Source organism: Vulpes lagopus, chromosome 9 (assembly GCF_018345385.1).
Source record: "Vulpes lagopus strain Blue_001 chromosome 9, ASM1834538v1, whole genome shotgun sequence".
NCBI lineage: Eukaryota > Metazoa > Chordata > Mammalia > Carnivora > Canidae > Vulpes > Vulpes lagopus.
Window position 1 is genome coordinate 11,331,785 of NC_054832.1, and position 27,579 is coordinate 11,359,363.

Here is a 27,579-nt window from a genome sequence, read left to right on the forward strand (position 1 = left end):
CCCAAGAAACAGACCATCTAACCAAGGTGAGGTTATACTCCAACCAATTGCAAATTAAGTGTGCAATTGTACTCAGTTCAAGTGTATTCTGGGTCACTTTTTATTTTGGAAATTCTTCTTCTTTTGTAACAGTTGCCTAGCAACCAGAGCTTTCCTCAGTTCACACCAGGAGTGTTTGAGCAGAGTTGCTCAAGAGCATTAAAATTCACTGGGTTTCCCAAGCAGCAGAGAAACTGCTGGATACTGAGCCTGGAAGGCCACCTGGCAGGGCCGAGGGTGGGCATTGAGGTGGGAAAACCCTGGTAGGAGCTGAGTTTGCCTGGGGCAGGGGGGAGGGACATGCATATGGGCCAGCCTTTATTTCTCCTCATAGAAAGCTAAAAATGACATGATTTATATCCAAGAATGGATAATGTTTGTTTTCAAATGTCCTTGACACTTGCTTCAGCAGCCCTTGTGATGAAACAGGACTGATGCAGAAAATAGAACATGGCTTATTTGCGAGTACCTCACATCTGTGAATGTTCTATGGTTTTATGATTAGAGACTGTAAATTTTAGGGATGCTGGCACAGAGATAACTCAAATCCAGCTGCTTCCCAAAATTTGCACTAGCCCCAAACAAGAAAATCTGATTAGGATCCTTTTTTTTATATATTTTGAAATAAATAAGATCCACTAAACATCTATTGAGCATGTGCTATATACCATACTCTGGGTTAAGTGCTGTCAAAGAGCAAACAAAACAAAATATATACGTTTGGACCCTCTGATTCATTCATTCAATCAATGAATATTTATTAAGGGTACAACTTGCCAGGTACTCTGCTAGGCTCTGGAAATAGAGATGTAAATAAAATTGATCTATTCCCCATCCTTGTAGTATTACATTCTAGCAGGGCTCATGACACGATGAGGAGGAAAGAAAACTGTAGCTCTCCTGAGGATGGAGGAGGGAAAAAGGACTCCAGGAGATGAGTGAGGGTTCTGGCAGGTGCACAGGAAACCCAGCGCCGCCAGAAGCCACTTTTCTGGATGCTTTACTCCGAATGCCATCTTGGTTGTGTGGATTTCTATGTCACAGACCTGTGTATGAGCCCCACCAGCCCAAGGTGTCCAGCTGGACTACAGGAAATAAAACGGAACCGTCATGCCCACCCTTCTCTCTCCCTCCCCATGATTCTGTCCTTAAAACGTTGTCTCTTCCCAGGTTTCTTTCTCTCATTCAAGGAGGGCTCTGAAATTCCTCACTGCACTTGCGAACTGCCATCGATGAACCCTCAGGGCTTCCAATGGGATATCTGTCATTGGAGACTTGGGAACAGAGGAAAGACATGGTCAGAGATGTTTTTAACATGAATTGAAGTGGAGTGACATTGGAATTAAGAAATACAATTAAGGGGCAGCCCGGGTGGCTCAGCGGTTTAGTGCCTGCCTCCAGCCCAGGGCCTGAACCTGAAGACCCGGAATCGAGTCCCACATTGGGCTCCCTGCATGGAGCCTGCTTCTCCCTCTGCCTGTGTCTCTGCCTTTCTCTCTCTCTCTATGTCTCTCATGAATAAATAAATAAAATCTTTAAAAAAAATAAAATGAGGAGGTGTTTTGGATGATTGTTTTATTCTATCTCTCTCTCTCTCTCTCTCTCTTCTCTATCTATCTATTCCTCTGTCTGCCTGCCTGTCTGGTTAGTGTTCCTTCCCTACTTTAGGATATCAGCTCCTCAGTGTGTTGCCTTAGGGAACCATCTCTCCCACTTACAGTCATGATTTGGGTGGGACTCCCCTACCCTTTGGCTGGCGTCAGTGGACTGGGTCTGACTATTGAGAGTCCACACAACAGAATATTCTCAAGCCACGTTCCTCACGTATAGGACATCTGCTGGAACAATGGATGAGGCCCCTTGGTGGGGTTGCCACCTGGCAGGGTGTGAACCCAAAGCTGTGTTTGTCTTTACATGAGGGCAGCCTGACGGAGAGTGAGCAGAGCCATGGAGAGTGATATTTGGTAACAGTGAGACCCTGGATTTAACCTTACCTGAAGCCTGCGTATTTGTCATTTCTATTACTCCTCTTCTTCTTTTTTATTTTTTAAAGATTTTATTTATTTGACAGAGAGAGAAAGAGCACAAGCAAGGGGGAGCGGCAGGCAGAGGCAGAGGGAGAGAGAGAAGCAGACTCCCCGCTGAGCAGGGAGCTCGATGTGGGACTCCATCCCAGGATCCTGGGGTCATGACCTGAGCCGAAGGCAGACACTTCACTGACTGAGCCACCCAGGTGCCCTGATGGTGATGTTCTTAACTAAAATATGGAAATCAGGGCAGTGATTGGAATGAGACGAAGGCGTGGAACCCAGCATAGATCGTGTTGAGTTGTGGGTGCCGGCTGGGCCTTCGATCTGGCAGCTGGACATTTAGGACTGAAGCAGAGGAGAGAGACCGTTTCTAAAATGAGAGGCAATAGTTGAAATAAGTCGTGGTGAAATAACCAGGAGAGGGCTTGGGGATGGGTGTCTAGGTCTGCTTGGGCTGCTGTAAGAAAATACCATGGATGGAGCAGCTTCACAGAACTTTATTTTCTCACAGTTCTGACGGTTGGAAGTTGAAGATCAGGGTGTTTGCACTGTCAGATTCCTGGTTTGCAGACAGCTGTTTTCTTGCTTTTTCTAGGTGCTCTGCGTGGAGAGACAGAGACAGAGACAGAGAGAGAGGAGAGAGAAGGGAAGGGAGATATCTTTCTTTTAAGGACATTGTCCTGTCGGAGTAGGAATCCATCCTTATGACTTCATTTAACTGTATTGCTTCCTAAAAGCCCTAAATATAGTCATATTGGGTGTTAGAGCTTCCATGTAGGAATTTTGAGGGGATACAGTTCAGTCCATAGCATATGTATGTAAGAAAGAAAGATGGGGCATGGGTAGACCCAAGGAGAGGTCTCAGATTTAGGACTTGAGCAAAAAGAGGAATGAAGGTAATATCTTGTCTCCTTGCCTTTGTGTGTGCTTCTGACTTCCTGGGATCCATGACTCGATGTCAGTCACTTCTTTGAGACACTCCAGATGGCTCCTCTTCCAGGCAGTCCTCTGTGCCTGTCCCTCACAGGCACCTACAGTTGGGCTTCTTAATACCTATTTCAGTTTCCCACCACACTCACCACATTTTATTATCATTACATCTGTGAGTTTGCTTCTGTAACAGATTTGGCCAGGATTTCAAACCAAGGGTGCCTGGGTGGCTCAGTTGGTTAAGCGTCTGCCTTTGGCTTGAGTCGTGATCCCAGGGTCCTGGAATCTGGCCCTCTGTTGGGCTCCCTGCTCAGTGGGGAGTCTGCTTCGTCTCCCTCTCCCTCTGCTGCTGCTTCTGTGCGCTCTCTCTTACTCACTCTCTTAAATAGATAAATAAAATCATTAAAAAAAAAAAAAAGGATTTGAAACCACTTCTTCCTGTCCCTAGAACCCATGCTTATCCCATTATGCTTTGCTGTGATGATTTCTAGCCCTAATGTAGTATAAGACAATTGAGAACTGCAAATGAAATGGTCATTATGAAATTACCATGTAAGTTATAAATTAATATGTGAGTATAAACTGAAATTACTGTTGTAAGCCTGTAATTGACTATATGTTTGTCTGTGGTTAAGGTGGCATCATTGCAAATGTATATAATGTTTGTGCATGTGTTTGTTAATATGTAATAAATTATGTGTATATATAAATATGTAATTGCATTAGTGTTTTATGTGTTTGGAATTATTCTGAGTGTCTTCATGCATGATATATATATGGCATGTACCATATGTGTATGATACCTATGACGTGTATGATATGTGCGATATGTGTACACAAGTGTGATGCGTGTGTATGTATTTCGGTACTTAGGAAACAATGAATATTCTAGCTTTTACAGTGCTCTCTGTTAAACAAGAACTTAGGCCAAAAAAGAAATGTATGTGGTATGTCCTGGTATCAGAACATTGTGAGTATGCACATTCATAATCTTGGATGTTGATATTATAATAGTGATTAATTGTTACATTGAGTTGGTGGTTTTTAGCCTCTTAAGATACCGTCATGAACACTATTTTGTTCATTCTCACCACAACCCCATGAGGGTATCTGATTTCTGTGTTGGGAGAAGCACAGGTTTTGACTGTTGGCAAACTCAGGCTTCCATTCTGGCTCCTGCCAACTTACTAGCTTTGCTGTCTTTCTTTCTTTCTTTCTTTCTTTCTTTCTTTCTTTCTTTCTTTCTTTCTTTCTTTCTTTCTTCCTTCTTTCTTTTCTTCTTTCTTCCTTCTTTCTTTCTTTCTTTCTTTCTTTCTTTCTTTCTTTCTTTCTTTCTTTCTTTCTTCTTTTTTTAAGATTTATTTATTTACTTATTTGAGAGAGAACACAAGTGAGTGAGCGAGCACAGGGTTGGGGAGGGGCAGAGGAAGAGAGAAACCTAAACGACTCTGCACTCAGTGTAGACCTGGGCTCAATCTCATGACCCCAAGGTCATGAGCCAAGCTGAAAGCAAAAGTTGGGTGCCCACCACCCAGGTGCCCCTAGCTTTGCTATCTTGAGTGCATTCTGGTAGTTATGCTATTTCATGCCTTCTGTGTTGAGGTTATTTTACATATTACTGTTTCTAAACTTCATGGGAACTGTGGAATCCTCACCAGGATTCTTATTCTCCTTTACAGATGAGAACACTGCAGCTCAAAGAAGTTATATAGTCCATTGTGGTCAGGGAACACATTTTGTGTGACTTAAACCCTTTTAAACATTTTGTGTTATTTTATGGCCCAGGATTATAACCTGTTGTGGTGAATGTTGGGAAAGAAGATGTATTATCCTGCTGCTGGGTGGTGTGTTCTGTAAATGTCAATTGAGTCCAGTTGGTCGGTAGCGTTTTTTGCATCTCCTGTATCCTTCTTGTTTTATCAACTACTGAGGCATGGATATTGGAATCTTAGAATATAATCGCTGACTTTTCTATTTCTCTTTTTGGCTCAATCAGCTTTGACTTTGCAGAGTTTTCAGTTGCGAATGGTGGGAGAGATGTGTTCTGCTTACTACACAGTGGCTGGCACTGGAAGTTTTCACTGGTCTGTGTCTTCTGTTAGATACAAAGTTCATGAGACAGAGGCTGTAGGTCATACATCAGTGTTCACAAGGTGAACTGAGCAGCTGTGTTTAAGGATGTGGGCAGAGGTGGGCAGAGATCTTCACCTGCTCTCATGAACTCATTTGCTGATGAGAAGATGAACACTTGATTGCCCTATGTGGACATAAGTGCAGTTTGTATGGATGAAAATAGCACAAAATACACAATTTTTTGGCCACTTTTAGGGACAACATTCGACGTTTCATTCACAGAATCCATGGAAACAGAATTGTCAGATATTTTACTTAACATTAGCCAATAATTTGGTACTGAATAGATTATAAAAGAATACAACTTTATAGGAAGATTCGTGTTTTCAGAACCTCCACTCCTGTGATTGTGTCCCAGGCACTGACTTTTAGATCAGCCTGCTCGTGAGTGACATTAATCAATGAGAGCTCAGGACCTCACTGCTCACGTGCTGGCCACAGGTCCACCGGGATAGGTCTCTGCCGCCATTCTCTGCACTCACATCTAAACCTGTTCATGTGGCACATCACCAGCAACAAGGAAACAATGCAGAGTGTTGTGACTGTCTTAGTCTGCGTGGCCACCATAACAAAGTACACAGCCTGGGTGGCTTACACAACAGAAATTGATTTTCTCATAGTTCTTAAGGCTGGAAGTCCAAGATCAAGGTGTTGGCAGGATTGATTTCTCCTGAGGCTCCTTTCCTTGGCCTATAGATGGCTGTCTTCTCCCTGTGTCCTCACATGGTCTTTTCCTCTGTGTGAGCACCCCGCTGGTATCTCTCTCTTTGTGTCCAAGTCTCTTCTTCTTCTTCTCTCTCTCTCTTTTTTTTAAAAGATTTTTATTTATTATTCGAGGGAAAGAGGGCGTACAAACATAATTGGGGGAGGGGGAGAGGGAGAAGCCCCTCATGCGGGGCTCGATCCTGGGACCCATAGATCATGACCTGAGCTGAAGGCAGATGCTTCCCCGACTGAGCCACCCCAGGTGCCTCTTCTTTTTTTTTTTTTTTTTTCATTTTTTAAAGATTTTATTTATTCATTCATGACGGGTGGGGTGGGGTGGGTGGAGACAGAGAGAGAGAGAGAAAGAGAGAGAGAGAGATTGGCAGAAGGAGAATCAGGCTCCAGGCAGGGAGCCCGATGTGGGACTCGATCCCGGGACTCCAGGCTCAAGCCCTGGGCCGAAGGCAGGCGCTAAACCACTGAGCCACCCAGGGATCCCTGCCTCTTCTTCTAAGGACACCAGTTGGATTGGATTTGGGTCACACTGACACACGCATTTTAACTTGTTTGAAGGCCCTACTTCCAAATTAGTGATATTCTGAGGTCCTAGGGGTGAGGGGTTCAATGCATGAATATGGGGCAAGGGCACAACTCAGTCCCTACCAGTGACTGATTTTAGAAAATGAACCAATAATAGGGTTATCCCAGTGACAACAGGAGTCAAAAGAAGGACAGAAAACTCAGTGAATGTATGAAGAGGAACTTTAAAAAGAGGTGACTTACTTATGGGTGCTTTCTGCCTTGGACCGCATTAACTCTAGAACTGTCTCTAATCAGTAAATGTTTGTTGAATGTGGTATTCTTCAAGGTTTAGTTATTTTTGAGCCACCTTTAAGATTTTTGCCATATTCTTATAAAGCCTGTGGTATTACTTAATTGACTACTTTTATTTCAGTTGACTCTCTTGCGTGAAGAAATTTGAACACAGAATTTTTGTATCACTACCACAAATGGAAAATCAGTATTGTGTACCCTAGATAGATGACAAGGAGAAAATATATATGCATGATGTAAAGCATGATTAACTGCTCTCTTTAAAATATGTACCTGGTCATGCCCTTGGGGAAAGGCTGATTGGATGAATAGTTGGGGGGTGGATGGCTGGCTGGATGGATGGGTGGATGGGTGGATGGATGGATGGATGGATGGATGAAAAGAAACAAATTGTTTTTGTCTGTTTGTTGAGTCAGTTACCAAGCATCTGGTCCATGACGGGCAATGAGCTGTCTTGTGTCATAGTGATGGTGGAACAGATGAGGTCTAGGCCCTCATGGTGCTTTGATACTAGCAGCTCACATGAAGGACTGGAACCAACCTTCACCCCATAGCGGGTTTGGACGGGGCCAAAGCTAGGTAGAAGGACAGCTTGAAAGGGTGTATAGTGGGGATGCCGGTGGAGATCCAGGCCAGCTGCCAGCTGCTGGGGACTGCCTCCCTGTGGCAGCATCCTGGGTTTTCCTCCCCATCAGCTTGACCTCAGCTGGGATGGGTAGTGTCAGCTGCTTCCTGTGATGTGTTTGGAACCATCTCTTAGTAATGTAACTGTCTGTTTCTAACATTTTTACTTAGCATTTAGTGAGAGCCCGACCTTTTTCCACCCAAGGCCACCACTTCTAGCAGTGGTCTCTGTGTGTGCTCTTAGCCAGAATAAATCCCCCCGGAGTCAGGGGCAATAGATCATGGGCTCTATCATTTACGGCCTATAAATTAAAGGGTGGCTGGCAAATCTGGCTTCTGTGCCTGGCTGCTCACTCCTTAGATACACAGTGTCACTCTTTTATCGGGGGATAGTGAGGGCAGGCTGTTTGGTCTCCTTCTGAGCCCCCTGAAAGACAGTATTTACAGGCTATGGAAATACCTTCACCGCATGTTTATTTCTTTGAGACACTCTGCCCCAAACTCATTGGCTCCTTGTCCCTGCCTCTGTCCCGAGCTGTCTGGGCATTTAATGGCTTGGGTGGTACACTCTCCACATTTTCAAGGCTTCTCAGTGGTAGCAGAATATGCTTTTAAAAACCCCACCACACCCAGAGTGTTTGGGGTTTCATAATGGCAAAGAGTGGCTGTCTTCAGTGCTCTGAGGTTGCATTCCTGAGACAGGGCGTTCCTCACTTTCCACTGAGGCCACAAAGCTCCATTGACGGCTGGGACCATCCCATCCCTGCTCCTCGAGAGACTTGGCGCCACTCTTGGGGCTCCTACCTCTCCACTTCACCTACAAGAACAGATGTACCACTGTGGAATCTTAGATCTCAGGATGAGCATTGGCTTTATGGGGAGATTGTTCTCGGAGACATCTCTGCCAGGTTCAGATTTTGGAGAATAGTGCTGTCTCCGTATTTGGAACTAAAGTGGAATCATGTATGCAGTCCTAATTTGCCTTGGTTGGGCCCAAAGATGGCTCATGATGATGTTGGGAGGGATGTGGGGGAGTGCGAGGGAGTGAGCCTATTGGCATCATGGGAGGGCAGAGTGGAAGGGGTGTTAGGGATCATCTGATGCAACACTTTACCAAATGCAGGACCCCCTGCCCCCGACATCCAGCCGCAGTCTGAGCATGTGGGGCCCCGCCTGGTCGCCAGCCTTGGTGGGCGTCTTCTGTCAACTGGAACCTGCCATCCTCCCCCATGCCTTCCCCCTGCACCAAGCTCTCAGGACCCCTGCTGTCCCAAGTCAGGAGAGCTTTAAAAAAACTCCAGGTGAAGTGCATGAAATTCAGCTTTGGGTCCCATTTGGGCTCTTCCTCTTATCTCCCACTTTTGCCCAGTCACTGGGACAAAAGTCTCCTGACCCCAGCCACCCACCCCTCTTTCATTCTCTGTACCAAGTCCTTGTTTTCCTGAGGTAGATACTTCTGAGCCCTGCCTTGCTCTAGTGAGATCTTCTCCTTGGAGCCTGGGGCCTGGTCTCTGAGCCCCAGGCCACGATTGAGGTCTTGCTGGCTGAAGACAGCGCTCCTAGAACTTCAGAGTATAGGCTGCTCCTGGTTTCTGGCTGCTGCGTTCTGTCTTCCATGGCTGGTGGTCATGCTGAACTAGCACTCATCATTAGTGAAGGCACCGTGCCCCAGAGTCAGCCTGCTGGGCTGGATGCTTTCCCAGGACTTGTAGCTCAGCCTGGGCACAAAAGGTTCGACTTCAAACCCTGGACCCCTGGACCATCTGTATCATCCAGCTGTAGCTAATCTGGTTGTTCTTAAGCACCTACTAAAAAATGAGGATCAGTCTCCTGAGGTGGGAAATTTAGGTAATGATAAAATGTTTTGTGTATTAAATACATACTACAGGCCGCTTTGCTATGCATTTTACATGCCTCGGATCTCCAAAGCCTGTGACGTAGGTGGTATTTATTATTATTATTATTATTATTATTATTATTATTATTATTGCCTTCAGAGCACAGGCACTATGGCTAGAGCACCTAGATTGAAATCCCAACTCTGATTGAGTCCCGGGGATAAGCTGCTTAGTCATTTTGCGGCTCAATTTTCTAATCCATGAGGAAGGGCTAGTCCTGCCCAACTTAAACGGTTATTTTGCCTCTAAAGCATTTAGAACAGTGGCTACCCTGGCTGGAGATGTTGAGTCACTTGTCCAGCAATACTCAGTAAGTGGTAAAGATGGGATTTGCAAGAAGGTCCTCTGGCCCAAGACCCGGCTCTTTCCCTGCCCATCACTGCCTCCCTCCTTCCTCCACCTTGGAATCTGGGAGATTACCTGGCTGATGCCTTAGGTGGCAGTTCTTTGCAACAGTCAAAGGCCTTGTTCTCATTGATTTTGAACTGGTCACCTTTCATGACCGTGTTATTCACCTGCTTGTGAAAAGAAAAAAGAAAGAAAAAAGCATTGTCTCGGTTAAGAGAACGGAATTGGCTTTGGCAACGACTTGCATCTGAGCTCTGGCTCAGCCGCTTCCCAGCTGGGTGATCCTGGGCAAGTCAGCACATCTCTCCCCCTGTCCTTTTCCTCCTCTGTACAAGAAAGAGAATGACATTTGCCTCATAAGGCTTCAGCCGATTCCTTTCAATGACCTGAATCAGAGTAGCTGTGAAAGTACCTTGTAAACCTCTTTACACTCCCCTTTCCTCATCTGGGAAGTGGGATGGTCAGAGGTGCCCTGCACAGAGCCCTGCACATCGCATGGCGCAGAGTGACTGCTCCGTAGATATTAGCTGTCATCGTCGTGGTGCTTACGAAGTCCTGTGTAAACGTAAACAAGATCTTGGTTGCTTTCCTCTGCTGAAAGGTTTCACCTAAGCCATCCCTAAGAAACCCTCCCGCTCCTGGACAAATGCTTGAATTTGCAAGATTGTTGCCCAGCGTTAATGTTAGCGCACAGAGTATGGCTGCGAAGCAGATTTTTCCTTGGCCTACAGATAACTAGTCTCCAGGGAGCCTCAAACCTGTGACCCTGGCTTCATTAGCCATGTGAACCGGCTGGCCCAGTCTGCCCTTGGTAATAATTCCTGCCAGGTCACAAAGAATATTTTACCCCATGAGCCTTGGGTTAATACCAACCTTTGACCCTATTCACTTAAAAGGTAATAAGCAACAGAAGCATTCATTCATTTATCCAGCAAACATTTATCAAGGGACATTCTTGAGTTTCTTAGTTCATCGTGACTCAGTGTGCCTGCTGCTGACTCTTTGAGGCTGCGCATTCTTGCCAAGATAAGAACAAAGTCAGGTATCTGAGTTTCCTTGTATTTGGGCCATTCATCACCTTTTCTTTTCTCTCCACACCCAATTGAGTCAGGAACTCACATTAAAAGGGCTTTGAGCTGATGACTCTGAGAAAGCCCAGGACCCAGATTCCCTTTCCTTTATGATCCCATTAGCAGGCTGATGGGTGACGGCCCTACGAGGGAGCAGAGCACAAGAAAGCCCCACTGACAAATGCAGAACACATGTTCGCTGTCGTGAGGATGTGGCACTTCCTTTACACGTGCAGGTCGACTGAATTCAGTTTAGTCCAGCAAGTTTTGGGTAAGTGCCCGATTGCTCATTTATTCCATGATTTATTCATTCCTTCATCAAACATTTTTTAAGTGTTGTATACAAGCACGGCACTGTCCTGCACACTGGGCTAGAAACAAAAGCAATCTATAATGCCCACCCTGCCTGCATTCTAATGGGAGATACGATTTGCATTTGCAAAACACCCAGAGAAGAATTGTGCACATAAGAGAGAAGAAAAAAAAAATATTTATTTCCTTTATCATTCATGCGTTAGTTCATGAACAAATCCTTATTAATCACCAACTGTGGGTCATGCAGTGTGCTAGATGCTGGCACCCAGAGATAAGCAACAAAGGTAACTGTTTCTACCAACAGGGCAATGCGGAAGGCCGCCCTGGACTAGGTGGTGAAGGAGCACCAGCTGTAAGCTGGGGGTCTCAGACACAAGGGAGAGATCGCAGGGCCAAACGTGGGGAAACGGCCTTCTAGAATGGTATTTGCCAAGCCTATTGTGAAAAAGAGATGGACGTTCGTGGAGATATTTAGAAAACAGGGTACCAGATCGGAGAGTCACGGTGGAAGGGAGGTGAGATTGGAGAGCTACAGAGGGACCAGATAGTGCAGGAGTTTGGATCAGTCGATATTCCTCTCTCCTTCCTTCCCTCCTTCTCTCTCTCTCTCCCCGCTCCTCCCTTCCTAGTGTTTGAAGCTGGGCATCATCCTAGTTCTGTCTGTCGTGTGTCTCTGGCATGTCAGGCTTGGTGCCGAGGACTTTCCTATCAAAACAAATACCGTGGGGCACCTGGGTGGCTCAGTGGTTGAGCATCTGCCTTCAGCTCAGGTCATGGTCCCAGGGTCCTGGCATTGAGTCTTGCATTGGGCTCCCTGTGGGGCCTCTGCTTCTCCCTCTGCCTATGTCTCTGCCTCTCTCTGTGTGTCTCATGAATAAATAAGTAAAATCTTTAAAACAAAACAACAAATGCCGTGAACTTAGAAACTCTCTCAGTGCTATTTATTCCCTTTCCGGGAGCATCAGCAAGCCAAATGCAACCAGTTGCCCCCCCTGTGTGGGATAGAAAGACATACTTCTTGAGTGTCTGGAGGGGGAGTTTGGTGAGAGCTGGAGATGGAAGCCCTGTGGATGGTGTAAGACTTGCGTAAGGTCTTCTTGGATTTGGTGGATGGAGAGAGCATCCTGGGCAGGCAGGACAGGAGAAGCAGAGTGACGTTTCGTGAGGAAAGTCCTTCCTCCCAACCTCCATCCCCCTTTCTTGTCTCTGTACATTGTTTCCTTGTTTGTTCTATGTAACACCCCTATGGAGCAGATGTGATTATCCCTATTTTCAGATGGGGATGTTGAGGCCCAAAAAAGTGATTAGCCAAGGACACTCAGCTAGCTGGTGAGAGAACTGGAGAGGGGTTTGTGTTAGAAGAGAAATTTCAGCCATTTTTGTCTACTGTTGGTGAAGGATGGCATTCCACATTTCCATTTGGCAATGCTTGGGTAAGGCTAAGAGTAGGCCATGTGATGGGGGTAACCCACCTGTCTGCACTGCCAGTGCCAAGTGGCTGGTCCCATCCAGTGCCCTCCCACTGCTGTTCTTCTGGCATCTGTCACCAGCACCTGTAAGGCACCTGCTCTGGTTAGGACTGGAATTGCCTGGGGCTCTGAGGCCTGGTGAGTATGGGAATGTTGTCTTGGCCATTTTTCCCATTCTAGGTTCAAGGAGGTTACTCTGAGGCTGGGCTTAGCAGGATTGCTTTGCTTTCTCTTGCTTCTCATCCCTGAGCTCCCCAGGGAGACAGGGCCTCACCTACCTGTGGTCTTGTAGGACCTCCTTGCTAAGGAGGCCTCCTTCTGGCTCCCAGAAGGGACCAATATGCCCTCTTTATTCAGGCCTAACTAGCTAACCTCGCCTGGGTCTGTGGTGCTCTGGGCACTTTGGGAGCTGCTGATGCTCCAGCCGGGGCCCTACTTAGGCTTCAGGGATTGTTCCCTTGGCTGAGACCTTTGGTCCTGTCTAGGCAGAGCTGGCTTCATGGGCATGGGACCTGTGCAGGTGCACAAAGTCCATGCTCAGAGAGGCCCCATGCAGGGTTTAATGCTGTGTTGCCACAGTCTCGAAATTCTTACTAGTTTATTGTTGAACTTGTACTTTTAAAGTGGATCTAATGAGACAGGGGAACATCACAGTGTGCATGTCCATGGTGCATGAGGGTTCACATGTAGTGTGTGTGGTGGTGCCCAGGAGCACTGAAGTCCGCTGGACGTGCCATGTGGGAAGTCAGCATGACTCAGAGTGAGGAAGGTGGGCATGTTGTATCTACACCTAAGTGAGTGGAGGTGCCGATGGCCTCAAGAAGCCATGCTTCCTGTTTGAGCCAGAACTTGTGTTGAGCACAGAAAGAAGGTGGTGATGTTCTAGAAGCATGAACCACGGAGGAATCCAACCCCCTCATATCCATTGTTATGTTACTTCCTGGTGTTCGTCCGCCACTTGTGCCAAAAGTGATGGCATAGAAGAGAAGGTGAAGATCGACTGTCCATAGTTCACTTCCTTTATGTCCGTCCTTGTCATCAAGGAGCCATCATTTGGCTCATCAGTCAGCCAAAGGTAGAGTGTTGGTAGAATGTGTGTGTGTCAAGAAGTTGGATAAAAATAGTTGACTTAGGTCTGTGCTGTTTCCACTCTTCTGGCAAGAATGGGATACCAGCAACCAAATTTGAATTGTGTAATTTCAGTGATTCTTCATGAGTTAAGTGTTATATTTGCATTTAAAATTGGCATTGCACAATATAGAGATTAGTAGTTCATGCTAATTAAGGTTTCAAATTTTTTTTCCTTAGAATGATAAGAAGGTAAAGAAATAAGAAAACACCATGACTAATTGAAAGAGAGGAAAAAGCTTTATATTTTAGTTTCTGTAAGGACACTTTTTTCTTCTTTTCTGAACAAAGGGCCCTATATTTCTATTTCGCACAGGGTCCCTCCAGTTACAAAGCTATCCCTGCATTCAGTGCTTATTTGATCAAACATTTTTGCAGTGTGTAACCTGAACAGCCACATTATTTCTGTGCTGAGAAGCCAGCATAGCTTGCCTCTGTTCTTAGCCATTCTCTGATCATGAAACCCTTCCAGGTACTAGGCATCCAGAGATGAATCCAGAGCCCCTACTCTTCTGAGAGATTTCAGTTTAGTGAGGGGAGCACAGAGCAGGGGCATTACTTCGTCTTTCCTGCTCTGTGTCCCAGAACCGAGTACGTCACCTGGTACATAGTGGGTGCTCCGTAAATGTTTGCTGAATGAACAAACGAGCATGAGAGCATCTTACTAACTGCTGAATCCAATGGCAATGGGGTGGAGCAGTTATCATTAACCGGAGGGGGGGTAAGTGTGGGTGCTAGAGATATTGCAGCTTTCCAAAGGTCAGTCAGGGCAGGGCAGTGCAGACTATCCTCTGTCCTCGGAGTTTTGACTGATTCTTCCTCCATGCATTTTTTTGGGGCTGTTGTATGGTGTCCTGTTTCTGTCTGTCCAGATGAGGTTTCTGTCCTGGGATGAAGGGTAGACAGGCTCCAGGAAGCTAAGTTCATGAATTTAAAGGATTTTCTTTATTCTGAGATCTTAGTCTTGTTAAAGTGTACTTTTGGGGGGAGGCAGTGGCAAGCATACGCGTACCCCTGAAAATAACAGTGATTGCTGATATCACTTTTCTGTGTGGCAGCCAATGTTCTAAATAAATTACATATACTAACTCGTTCCATCTTCAGTGACCCCATGAGTGGATGCTGTTATAGAAGAGGAAACAGTGCAGAGAGGTAAACAGCTTTGGCCTGTGTCTTTAGGAGAAGGGGAAACTCAAGAGTGGGCAGAGAGTCCAGGTAGGGGAAGCAATAAAAGTACTTGGCTTAGCTGCCAGGGCAGGGTGGGCTTCTCCCGGGCTGAGGAGTGGAGAGGGAGTCTACAGGCTCCAGAGCAGTGCAGATCCCACAGCACAGCAGGGAGGCAGCGGGCCCCACGGGTTGTCACGGGAGCTGCCACTCCAGGCAGCTGGCAAGGCATTCCCACGGCTGAAGCCTGGCCGGGGAGCAGCAGAGAGCTGTCCAGCCTGGAGCACTTGGGGACAGGGACGAGGGCATCTTTGCAGGCCCCTGAGTGGACAGGGGATAATGAGCGAGGCTGCCTCCCCCACCCCGAGTGCTAAGATCTTCGGAACCTTACAGTGACCCTAGCAGGGGGACATTCCCAATGACTAAGTGGGCAGAACCGGGGGTTCGTGTGGAAGTTGTTTGTTCATAGTGCCTAGTTTGTGTGATGCCAGAAGGAAGGAGGAAAGAAAGAAGAAAGGAAGGAGGAAGGACAGGAGGAAGGGAAGAAGGAGGGAGGGGGGAGGCAGGCAAGGGAGGAGGGAGAGGAATGCCAGCCCAGCGTCCCCGGTGGCTCTCCCCTTTCTCCCCGTTCCCACACTTCCCTCAAGGCAGGCGGTGGCCTCAGCTGTTTTGCTGCACGCGTGAGTGAGAACAGGGCTGTGTGCATTTGGTCATGGGGAGCAAGGAGACCATTAGCTGCAGTGATTTATTGCAGGTCAGAGCGCTGCACTTTCGTGCCTATCACAGAAGCCCTTGAAGCCTCATGATGAATGGGAAGCCAGGTACGGAGAGGAGAGGTGCTCACGCCTGCGAGCGGCGCGGTGCCGGGGACAGAGCACAGGCCTGGGGCCCAGGGCGAGGCCGATGTCATCACGGCTGTAGACTGTGGGCCACATCGCAGGGCAGATCGCTTCTCTCTGGAGCCCGTTTCCCTACCTGTAAAGTGGGGCTGAGCGAGATGACTTTCTGCGGGGGTGCTGTGCTGGGGGGTCAGTCCTTTCTTGTGCTTACTTTGTTCTGTGCTCATCAGCAGTAAAAGCAGAGCCCTCGTGTCCTACTGTACCTGTTCGTGTCTCTTTGAGGGACCAGCGATGGCGAGTCACAATGTCCATGTGACCTTCCTCACTTCCTTTAACCTCCTAGGTCCTCACCTTCGAAGTTGTTCTTGAGCTGTGACGACACTGGCCTCGTGTCCCGTTCTGGCTCCTTGCCTCTGTCCTCCCGACGGCCAAATTCACTTGCCTCCATTCTTCTGTGTGTCTCTGAGAAGTGGATGAGACCGTCTGTATCATGTTGGGGCCACTACTCCCCTATCTGCCTTGGGCATTACCGATGTAAAACACGAGTGATACGTTCAACACAGCTCTCCGACGGAGCGGAATGCACAATTCACACACAACTCTAAGGGAGACAGGAAACGTCCAAGGAATGTCCTCCCTCGAGGAGGCTAATTTGGGTTCCCGGGTCAGAATTCCTCGACTACCTATCCACGTTCTCCTGCCATTTGGCCTACTTCCTTTGCAAACTCTGAAAAGCACTTAATTGCTCTGTTTCTCCTTCCTGCCAGACCACATATTTTTGTGATGCCTTGAGAACTTCTGGAGGCCTTCGGGGCTCTCTCCCCTGCCTTGCTGGGTAAGCAGTGCGCTCAGGTGAAGTTCTTTGGGGTCAAGGCTGGACCAGGAGAGGTGAGGGTGAGCTTAGGAAAAGACAGCCTAGAGAAGAGAGACCTGAGTCAAGTGAGGGAAGACGGGGAGCTGAGAGAGGAGTCCAGAAAGCAAAAATTAGTGGAATCCATCAGGCAAGACCGATTTCAGAGAAGGGTCCTCCTGCAGGCAGGTTTTCTCAGCGACGTGTCTCCTGAGGTTCAAAACCTCAACCAGTACCTGCTGGCTGAACTGTGGGGCTGTCGAAATGAAGATGGTGGGAGCTGGCCTGGATGTCAGGGCAGAAGCCTGCAGGTCTGAGAGCAGGGATGCCGGCACCACAGGCCAGTGCTGGGCTGAAAAAGAAGGGCTTTGAGGCAGCAGCCTAGAAAAGAAGTAACCTTTCAAAGTGTAGTCTGGGATGATCTTCCTGAAACCCCCCACCCCGCGGATACCTGTTAACCGTGCAAGCATCCTTCTGTCTGGACCTATGAGATCCACGACCCTTATGTGCACTAAGGGTTTAGAACCAAGGGGAGCTTGGGAGCAGCCACACAAAAGAGGCCTCTTCAGGGCCGTGAGAGAAAGGCCCAGAGCAGGACCGGACTTGGACCCAAGCAGAGCCGCAGTGGAGGAGTTGCTTTCGGGCCTGCAGCAGGCTGGGTCGGCCCCGGAGGAGCTCTCTGGCCATGTCACGTAGCACGGGGAAAGGCACGCAGCCTGCCACGCACCGGGGGCTCCAGACACGTGCGATCCTCCGCGTGGATGCAGGGACTACCAGATGTTTGGGTCCTGGCCTGACCTGCAGCTCTGCCCAGGGGCCCCGGGGCGCTTCTGCGGTCACCCTCCAGCCCAGGACCACTTTCCCTCAGCAGCTGCCCGGCGTCCGTTGCCACCCCTGCCCCACACTTGTGCAGACCGGCAGTGCCCGTGCTGTGCAGACGTCCCTGGCCTGCTTCCAAGACCCTGCGGTAGATAGGCCTCCTCTTGAAGGACGGTGCTGCGCGGAGAGGTGATCTTATCCTGCCCCCCAGCTGGGCCCAGCTGTTCCTCGCTTGGGAAGGACCCTTCGCTTCCACGTCTCCATTTGTTCTGGGATAAAATGCGACGCTTGCTTCAAGGTTTCTAGACCACCCAGAACTTCAGGCCCGTTGGAAGAGGCCCTGGAAATGTTCTTGGCTCTGGACCTATCATGGGGAGGGGAAGCAAGGGCCAGTGGCAGTGGTAGGGCAGTGTCTGGGAAGAGCACGGGCCTTGGACCGGAGGTTAGATTCCTGGTCTGAATGGCAGTTAGTGACCTTGGATCCGCGGACCCCTGGGCATCAGCCCCTTGTCTGCATTACGGGGATGACATAACCATCTCTTCAGGTTCTCGTGAGGACGAAGGGAAAGCGCATGTGTGTGCACGCAGGATCTTAGCTCTGCCTGCAGCCTTGGGAACGACGGCAGGGTGCGGTTCACGCGGATGAAAGCCCCGCCGTCGGACGCCCGTGTGTGCGGAGTCTGGAGGAAGGGCTGTGGGGAGCTCTGCCTCTCAGCCTGCCCTGGCCATCTGTGAGCCCCTCGTCCCTGAGGCCCCACCTTCACTCTCTGTCCCAGCGCCACCCAGCCCATCCCTGTCTCACTGCCCACCCAGAATTCACCTTGGTTTGGGGAGTTCCGTCTTGCTCTCCTTTGCTAGTGTGTAGGGTGGAATGAACGCCTTGGCTCTTGTCAATCCCTCTGCAGCTAGAGGTGGGGGTAGTGATGGAGCTGGGTGGGGAGCGGGGGCCTTTCTCTTGTCTAAGAGCCAAACATGTACAAGGCAAACTTTCTCCTTTGCTAATATTGACCACTGACCACCTTTTGCTGAAAAATTCCCTTATGCCACTTTTTTAACAGAGGCTGCATTTTCTTCTTACTGGAAGGCCCTCCAAGGAAAGGACTGGAGGGGCGGAACACCCCCAGCCCCTGCCCCGCTGTCTTGTAGTGCAGCCTCTAGTGCAGTGTGGGCAATCAGCGCGTGCTAGCCCTTGTTGTAATGGGTGGAAATGATAGATGCAGTGGGATTTTCCACGGGCGTGCACATGTTCTGACCTTCTTTCTTTGACATTCCAGAATAGAGTGAGGTGATGGTGAATTGGTGGACTGATGGCAATGTAACCTAGAGCAGAGGACAGACTGTCAGCCAAGGGGTCTCTGACTCAGGAGCAGGGGTGGGGAACATGGCTGGGTGGAGCTCAGGTTATCAGCAGGCCTTGGTCACAGAAACCAAAATATTATCTCTGGCGAGCACATGGTATCTCCGTCAGTCCCAGCCTCCGACAGCAGAGGAGTCAAGTACTTAGAAATGGATGGTGGCCTGCGCACGAGTGAACACCTTTAATCAAAGCGCAGAAAAGCTAGAACCTTTGGATAATCAGCAGTTTGGGGGCAGAGGGACGCACACTGTATTTTTCATACAAAGACTGATACAGCTGTTGAGTGTCTGTCTACCTTGTGGTTTTATAGCCAACGCTTGAAATAATGACGTTTATCTTTATTTGAGAGATGGGACAATGAGGCTCAGAGAGGTTAAGTAAAATATCCAAAGACACACAGTAATGTATAGAGGCAGGATTCGAACTCCAAACCCAGTGCTCTTTCAGCTTTATTATGCTGTCTTTCGTGAGAGATACGTTGTAAGGAAACACACTTTTGTTTTTATTAAAATCTGTATTAGTTTTCTGTTGTTGCTGTGAAAAATTGCTGTCAACTTAGTGGTCGATAACAGCATAATTAATTCTCGTGCAGTTTTTGGAGGCCCAAAGTCCATGATGAATTAAAAAAAAATTTTTTTTTTAAAGATTTTATTTATTTGAGATAGCGGAAGTGAGAGAGTGAGCATGAGCAGGGGAGAGGGGCAGAGGGGGAGGGAGAAGCAGACTCCCTGCTGAACAAGGAGCCCTGATGTGGGGCTGGAGCCCAGGACCCTGGGATCCTGACCTGAGCTGAGAGCAAATGATTAACTGACTGAGCCACCCAGGTGCCCCCAAAATGAGTCTTAATTGGCTAAAATCATGGTGTCATCAGCTCTTCATTGCTTCTGGAAGCTTCCTTGCCTTTTCCAGCTTCTGGAGCTATCGACATTCCTTGATTCATGGCCAACGGGTCACATCACATCACCTTCCTCCCTCCCTCCGTCATCAGTATCACCTTCTGTCTTTGACTCTGATCCTTCTGTCTCCCTTTTATAGAGACCATGTGATTGCACTGGGCCCGCCTGTTAATCCCAGATCACCTCTTCCTCCCAGAATCCCTAACTTAGTCATGTCTTCAAGTCTCTTTTGCCATATAAAGTTCCAGGTGCCCGGGTTGAGGACATGGATATCTTTGGGACCATTATTCTGCTTGCCACAATACTCAAGTAAGGTTTTAAGTCCATGTGCTCTCAGGGTAATCTCCTCCCCTTTTAACAGCCATACTCTGTACTGTTCAGTACAGTTACTGTGTGAGGATGAAGACCCTTAGGACCTGCCACATGGTAGTAATTGCTCACATTCATTACATGTTTATCATGAATCTGGCACAGTGTTAAACCTACTTATCAGCTACATAAAGTCGGCGCTAGTATTAGCTGTATTTTTCAGGAAAGGAAAACAATGACACAGAGAGGTTAGGGAGTCTGCCCCAGGTCACTCAGGTAGGAAGTGGCTGAAGGGAACCCCGCTGCCTGGTCCTAGATCCTGCACCCCTCTCCATGAAGCTGCCTCCCATGGCTGTGAGCTCCCGGAGGACGAGCCTGAGCCCAGATCATGGGCTGTTTGTTGTTTTCTCCCTTGGGGTCCGTGTGGTGCCTGACCACAGCAGGCACTAAATAAATACACTGTATTAATGAAAGCACAAAACCCCAGACACCAATGATTCGGTAGTTTCTCGTGAGTGGAATCATTAAGCAAGAGCAGAGATAGAAGAGGGATTAGGTATTTTTTTTTGCAATTTTGCTTACCTCATCAAACCTTTTCTTTTATGCCAGAAATTTTTATTACTTCAGTATTGTGCTTAACAGATTACCTAGGATGGGGATCCCCTGAGGCTGTCATGGTCATGACTCATGGGTGTGCAGTACAGGTTTGAGACCTGGCCCTTCAGATGGTGGGTAGGGAGGGTCCCCCGATCTCCTCTCTCTCTCTTCCATGCCTTTGCCAACTGCTTGCCTGGTGATGCCACTTCTGTCCTGCCCTCCTCCCTTGCTGGAGGCAGCTGTCAGGCCCACATCTGTTTACTTGGCTGCAGTCCCGGCCCAAGAATCATATTAGTTTCAGTGCTAATATGAAACCAACCCCGGGAATTCGGGGCCCTAAGCTCACTCTCTGGGAACTCTCAGCATCATATACTCTGGGGCTCTCAGCAGGTGAGCTAGGAGAGGAGAGAGAATAAAACACATCCCATCTTCGAGCTACAATCAGAGGCTCAAATGTGGTGGTGCTGCAGGGCTTGATCTTGTGTGTGAGTAGGTGGGTAGTCTCATATGTGGGGGTCATGAGGAGGGTAAGGAAAAATCTCTCGCTCCATATAACTTCTCCCAGTGGGGCCTGGGGGGAGCCCTTGTTTCCATGATAGGCTTTACCTGGCTGGGCTTATTTATTTATATCATGAAGATTCTCTCTGGGAAGATACAAAGCTTGAGGATGCTAATTAACCATATCCATGGGTTTTTTTTTTTTTTTTTGACTCTGTGTCCAGAACTTACAAAAGAGTAGAGATAGGACAGGCAGTTGGAGGCAAAAGAAATCAACTTAATTACCATTAACCTTGCTGTGATAGCCCCAAATGCTCATCTGCTTGGTGGCAAAGCCCACGATCTTCCTCAGTGGGCCCGAGTCTCACCTTGCTGGTGGTAGCAGTGGCCTGGGACCTGGGAGGCCTTATTGCCATACCAGTGCTCCTCAGATACTAACTTGCTTTTTTGCCACAAAAAGGCCTAAGTTGCCTCCTGTGTCACTTGCAATCAGACCCCTATATCCCTTGGTATTGTAAGGCCATGGGGTGGTGGAGTGTTTAAAGGGGGAGCAGGTTGAGTTGTGGGCAGTAGTGGGGGGAGCGCACACTGGGATTACGCTATTGCAAAGGTCCAGGTGCCTTTATTTTTTATTATTTTATTTAATTTATTTATTTTTTTGCTCCCTGGTGATGGCATCAGGTCCAGCAGATGGCGATGTTACTGCATGCAGGAGGAGTTTTGGCGGGTGAGTGGAAAGGCCACCACCTCCCTTTCCAGAAAAAAAAATAAGCAAGCTGTTTTTGTGGTTTTTTGTTATTGTTGTTGTTTTGCCTCTTCTTTGAAAAATGGGGAGAGAACTTTCTAAAAGGATGTATACTACTAAGCTTTAGGTAGGATTAAAATGAATTTGAAAGAAACCACCTTATCTTCTTCTCAGGCTTACTGTCTTTCCCCTCTGCTGGGTTCAGCAGTATCTACAGCCCCTCCCTACCGCCTTCCCTCTCACCTCCCTCCCTTCTTTCTTTTCAGTGTTGGCACCACTTTATTTATTGAACAGCATGGAATTTTAAAACAATGTAACGTAAATTAGGGAAAAAAATCACAATCACAATGTAACGTAAATTAGGGAAAAAAAAAATCACAATTGTGCTTGTTAATTGCACATGCAAATTCTATTTCCAAAAAAAAAAAAAAATGCGTAAGAAAAGAAAGACTAGGGATGCCTGCGTGGCTCAGGAGTTGAGCCTTTGGCTCAGGGCGTGATCTTGGAGACCAGGGATCCAGTCCCACGTCGGGGTCCCTGCATGGAGCCTGCGTCTCTGCCTCTCTGTGTGTCTCTCATGAATAAATAAATTAAAAAACAAAAACAAAAACAAAAACAAAAAAAGAAGAAGAAAAGACTAGAGGGACACATGGCAAAATGTTCTCAGTGGTTTCCTCTGTTGGTAGGTAGGATCTCAGGATGACTTTTTCCTTTTGCCTTTCGTTGATCTTATTTTTAAATTTAGCGTGTAACGAAATGACTTATTTTGGTGTACAGCTCCATGAATTTTAGCATTTGTATACATTTGTGTAAGCACTGCACGTGGCTGCTTTCTCTGGTCTCTTCCCTCTCCAGGCCCTCTCAGCCTGTCTTGGTTCTCCTCTCATTTTGCCCACTCCTTCCTGCTCCCCTCTGGAGCTCTCTTCTCTAGGTGCCTCTGAAATACTGGTATTTAAGCCTTTTTTTTTTTTCTTTAGTGGGGCTTCTATCCCAGGGGTGATCTTATGCACTCCTATGGATTCTGTTAGCTACCCTCATGCTGTCTCCTGGGCTGTATCTCCACTCCAGACTCATTTGATCGCACCTCTTTTGAACACCACCATGGGTCACAAATCAAGTGCATTTTCTCTTCCTGCTGTGGGTGTGTCTCTCACATGGAAAATCTCTGTTAACGGTGACACTGGAAACCCGGCCTTCCAAGCTAGACCCCTCGGAAGCATTGTCACACTCTGTTTCCATCGCCTTCCACATCAATCAACAGGCAGGCCCCTGTGTGTCGTGTTTTCAGCACACCGCTTGGTCCACTGCCGCCTCTCCATCCTCCTTGTCCTTTGTCTTACTGCTGCCTTGCCTGGGTCATCTTGAAAACCTAAGTGGTCTCTTAGCTTCAAGTTCCTGTTCTTTCTTGTCCATCCTTTCTGTTTCCTGCCAGGGCTGCCACTAAAACACAGGTTTTATCATTTCACTCTTGGGTGTAAAACCCTTCCAGAGCCACAGGATGACATTCAGCCGCCTCTTGGTGACACCCAGGACTTTCACAATGGCCCCATGACACCTCCCCAGTCCCATCTTCCTCTGTTGCCCTAGCCCAGCTCCGAGCTTCACTCATCCGACTGGGATGTCCAACCACCCCACAGTCTGAGGGCCCCTACACTTTCTTCCGCTGGGCAGCCTTCCCCTCTCTGGTCAGTAGTTAGTTCAGAATTTCCCCTTCTGTGCAGCTGTTCTCGGCACTCTTTTTTTTTTTTTTTTTCTCTCGGCACTCTTGAACATGGAATTGCTCTTCTGCGTTCTCTGCGGGCTGACCGTTGGGAGGTGGGAGGTATACCCCAGAAGAGATGGTCAGAATTTGGAGGACCTCGATCATAGGAACAGCCAGATAGATAACAGACCAGATGAGGCTTCTACTAGGAAATGGGGGGAAACAAAGGCTTAAGGACCAGGGGGTGTGGGAGAGCTGTTACAGAAGGCCTGCTGCTTGTGCGCCAGTGGCGCCGTGTGGTTTGCCTGTGTCTTCCTAATAAACCATCAGCATCTATATGTCAGCTTAGGAAGGCAAAGTTCAAAGCATTTGGGTAACTTATCCCAAATAGTACAGTTGGTGTCAGAGGCAGTTTTGTGTGAGTCCAAAACCTCGTGCTTTCCAGGGAAGGAGCTTTGCTGGCAGGATGCTCCCCGATGCTTCTTCCGTCAGGGCGTCCACATATCCCTGAAAACCCGGCAGGTCAGATGACGGGTCGTTTGCTAACAGTGTGCCTCCTCCATGGTTGCTGCTGTTGCAAACCAAGCCTCTTCAGCGGAAGCCTTCTAGAACACCTTGGGCTGGGAGAGGTGTGAAAGCCAGCTCTGTGGGGGGGAGAATGGTCACTTGCAGTGGGCACCCATGCTTCCTCCTCACACTGGTCCACTACCCAGCTAGGAATAGGGAGCAGGGCAACAGAGTCTGGAAGCAAGACCACCTCCTGGTCCTTTAGAGTCACTCCTGGCAAATAGTGTGAGTTGCCAGAACTCTGGGCTCATCTGTTTTCAAGTGCAAGATTGAATAGACCAGACCAAGTTGAGAAGGATAAGAGAGATTCAGGAGACTTGGATTCCAGCTCCGATACTCGCTAGCTCTGTGGTTTGAGCAGAGAACTTAACGTCTCTGAGCCTCGGAGGCCCTCTTGGTCAAATGTGGATCATAGTGCTAAGCCCACACAGGAGGATTCAATGAGAATGTGGTATTTGCCATCTGCAGATGCCACATGTGTCTCCCCAGCAGCCTGTCAACTCCTGAGAGCCTAGGACTGTCTTCTTCGTCTCTCTTTCTTTTCTATTAAAAAAAAAAAAGCAACAGTTATGGGGTGCCCAGGTGGCTCAGTCAGTTGAGAATCTGACTCTTGATTTCAGCTTAAGTCATGATCTTAGGGTCGTGAGATTGAGCCCCGCATTGGGCTCCTTGCTCAGTGGGGAGTCTGCTTGGTATTGTCTCCCTCCCTCTCCCTCTGCCTCTCTCCTGCTTGCACATGCATGCCCTTTCTCTCAAATAAATAAATACAAATCCTAAAAAAAAAAAATAAGAAAGACCAGTTAGGAGACCATGTGTTAATCATGTTATAGCTCTTAATAACTATAAAGTTTGCTCTTTTAGGATTCTGACAACAATACTCTTTTATATTTGGTAGATAATGAATTCATTCATGATTCTGTTCATTTTATTCAACAACTATTTGTTGATCACTTCCGGTATACCACACAGCGTGTGGGTTCTTGCCAGGCAGTGATGACAAAAATGAGTAGCAGCTTCCATCACTGTGAGATTGAAGTACTGGCGAGGGACACAGCCATTATGGGGACACACATACAAACACACAAGTGTTTGAGAGGGAACATGCCCAGGGAAAGTGGATGAGAGTGTTGGGAGGAGGCACACGAGTTGGTCTACAGAGGGTGGGCACACCTCATCACTGGTAAGACCTGAGGATGAGTGGGAGCTGTGCAGACAAAGAGCAGGGCCAGTGGGGAGGGGGGCGCATTCCAGGCAAATTCATTTTAAGGTAGGTGTTTTCAGGTTCATTCCAGGGAGATCAGCTGTGGGAGAGCCATTTATTAAGAGGGTTTCACAAAATGTGCTCCAAAAGGAACTGTGGAGTGAAGCTCCTGGCCACAGGCAGGCTGGGAGCAGAGATGTTCAAGTCAGAGCGCATCCAGACTACTGATGTCAGGGTCCCCCCAGGGGTCCTGGGAGGGGGAGCTCTCTGCCAAGGGTCTTGGGGCCACGTGCAGGAGCTGCCAGTGACAGAGACTTCTGCTCCCGCCAGCCTGCCCTCCACCCCGGCCCAGAGGTGCAGCCGTTCCTTTGACCTCTCCTTCCGCTGTGTGTGTGTGAAGCCCCCACTTCAAACTACTTCACTGGCAGGAGGCGGCCAGGAACAGCTGGGGACTGTTGTTAGCTTCTGGCAACGTTCTGAAATTCCTTCCTTATGGATCCTATGCCTCTGAGCTGCTGGGGCCCCTGACTTGACCCGAAGTTGAACTTAGCTGAAGGGTCCAGGCTAGGAGTTGCCTCTGTGTCAGTCCCGATAGCAGCATGAAATGGCACCATCTTTCTGAGAAGCTGGGGCTGCCTTGCTAGCTGTTCCTGGGATGGGCGGACTATCAGAGGCCAGGTATTCTTTAAATCCATTCATGTTTTCCAAGGGCAGATTGGGGCATGAGAGGGTGACCAGATAAGACAATTGCTTTTGTTCACAAACACCCCAGGAGGTCCCCCTACAAGATAGCAACTCCTGGTGGGGATGAGGCAGGGAAGGGTGGCCTCAGATAAGACGCTGGTTGAAGAGAATGGCTGTTTTCAAGGGTGGAGGTGCAAAACATCCGTTAGTGGGTTTGTTCAAGGATGAACTTTTCATTCACAGAACTGGAGAAGGGGGACTTGCAGCAATTCTGGTCTTTTTAAGCCCTTCTTTTTAAACACAAGTACAATGGGCCTGGAAGAGAAGAAGTGACTTTTCCTAGATCACACAGCTCTATAGAATTTGGGGCCTGTGCCATGGAACCCGCTGTTTTTGCTACTATACAACCTCTTAACTCCTGTGTCCCAGCCCTTCATGTTTCCCTCCTATCATCTGTCTCTACATTCATTTGTTCATTGATGAATCCATCTATCCAACCATCCGTCTGTCCGTCCTATCCATCATCCATCCATCCATCCATCCATCCATCCATCCATCCATCCCTGGATTCCTTTACATGTTTGCTCATCAGCATTTGTTAAGAATCCAAAGATGGCCATGACACCTCCTAAAGGAATGGACTCTGGAGTGGAGCAGACACCCACAGGTGTGGAACAGAGCGGCATGGAGGTTTAGAGGGGGGTTATCGTGGTGAGGATAGGAAGCCTCCATGGGGAAGATGGCCTCTCAGCTAGCTGTGCCCTAAGCAGGAGAAGGATTGCATTAGTTGAGGGAGACAAATGCTTTTGCACTGTACCTCTAGAGGCAGCAGGAAGGGTGATCGAAGAAGTGAACTGTTGGCACTAAAGACATGACTCAACAGTCCATTCATCCAACAAGCCAGCGATCCATGCTTCGTGTCTTCAGGGGCCATCCTTGGTGTTGGGCGCTGTGAGGATGTCAGGACCGAAAGGTCCCCTTTTCTTTGTGGAACTTGCCATCTTATGAGGGGGAACAACAAGCGTACTCAAAACAGTAAGAGGCAAAACTAACATTGACCCAGAGCTCGTGAGCTGGGGATTCCAGCTGCACCCGGCTTTTACCCGCACGGTGTTTTGGTGCCTGGACTTCCTCAGCTGGGAAATGGTGAGACTGGGTGCCCCTCCTGTCCTGGTGAATGGGGGAGGACGGTGTCCTATCATGATCTTCTTCTTCCCTATTAGTCGTGTGACCATGAGAATTCGTTGAATCACACCGGAGCTCCATTCTTCATCTGTGACATGGGGGGAAGAAAAACCATGGCCTGGGGGCAGCTCCGGGGAGCTCCTAGCACAGTGCCTGCAGAGAACAGACCTGTAGAAGCCCATCATTCTAGCAGAATCTAGAAAGGTAATATGTATGAAATCTTGTAATGGGAAATGCCCCTCAGGGATGCCAGGAGAACCTCGTGTGGCTTTCTACACGGGGAAATCTGGAGGTGCTTGAGGCCGGGCTCTGGGTCTTTCTCCTTGTTGTGAGTTGCTGGACGGACCTCCTCCCGCCCTAGTGAATCCTTTCCCAGAGCCATTCAGAAGGTGCCCGGCACAAACACAGGCTGCCCTTGCCTCTCTGGTGCAGGGGCAGCGTTAGACATTCTGGATCATTCCTCTTGCGGGGACAGCGAGCCTGTTTCTTGGGTGAGAACATGGGTCCAGTGTAGGTTAAACTGGCCACAGGGGGCAACAAGTATTTTCTCCCCTTCTTCCTCAATTCTGTTTTATTCTTTCTTCTCCATATTGTTGTTGTGTCCACCTCCACTTTTCCCATCTCCCTGGACCTCCTGCTCACT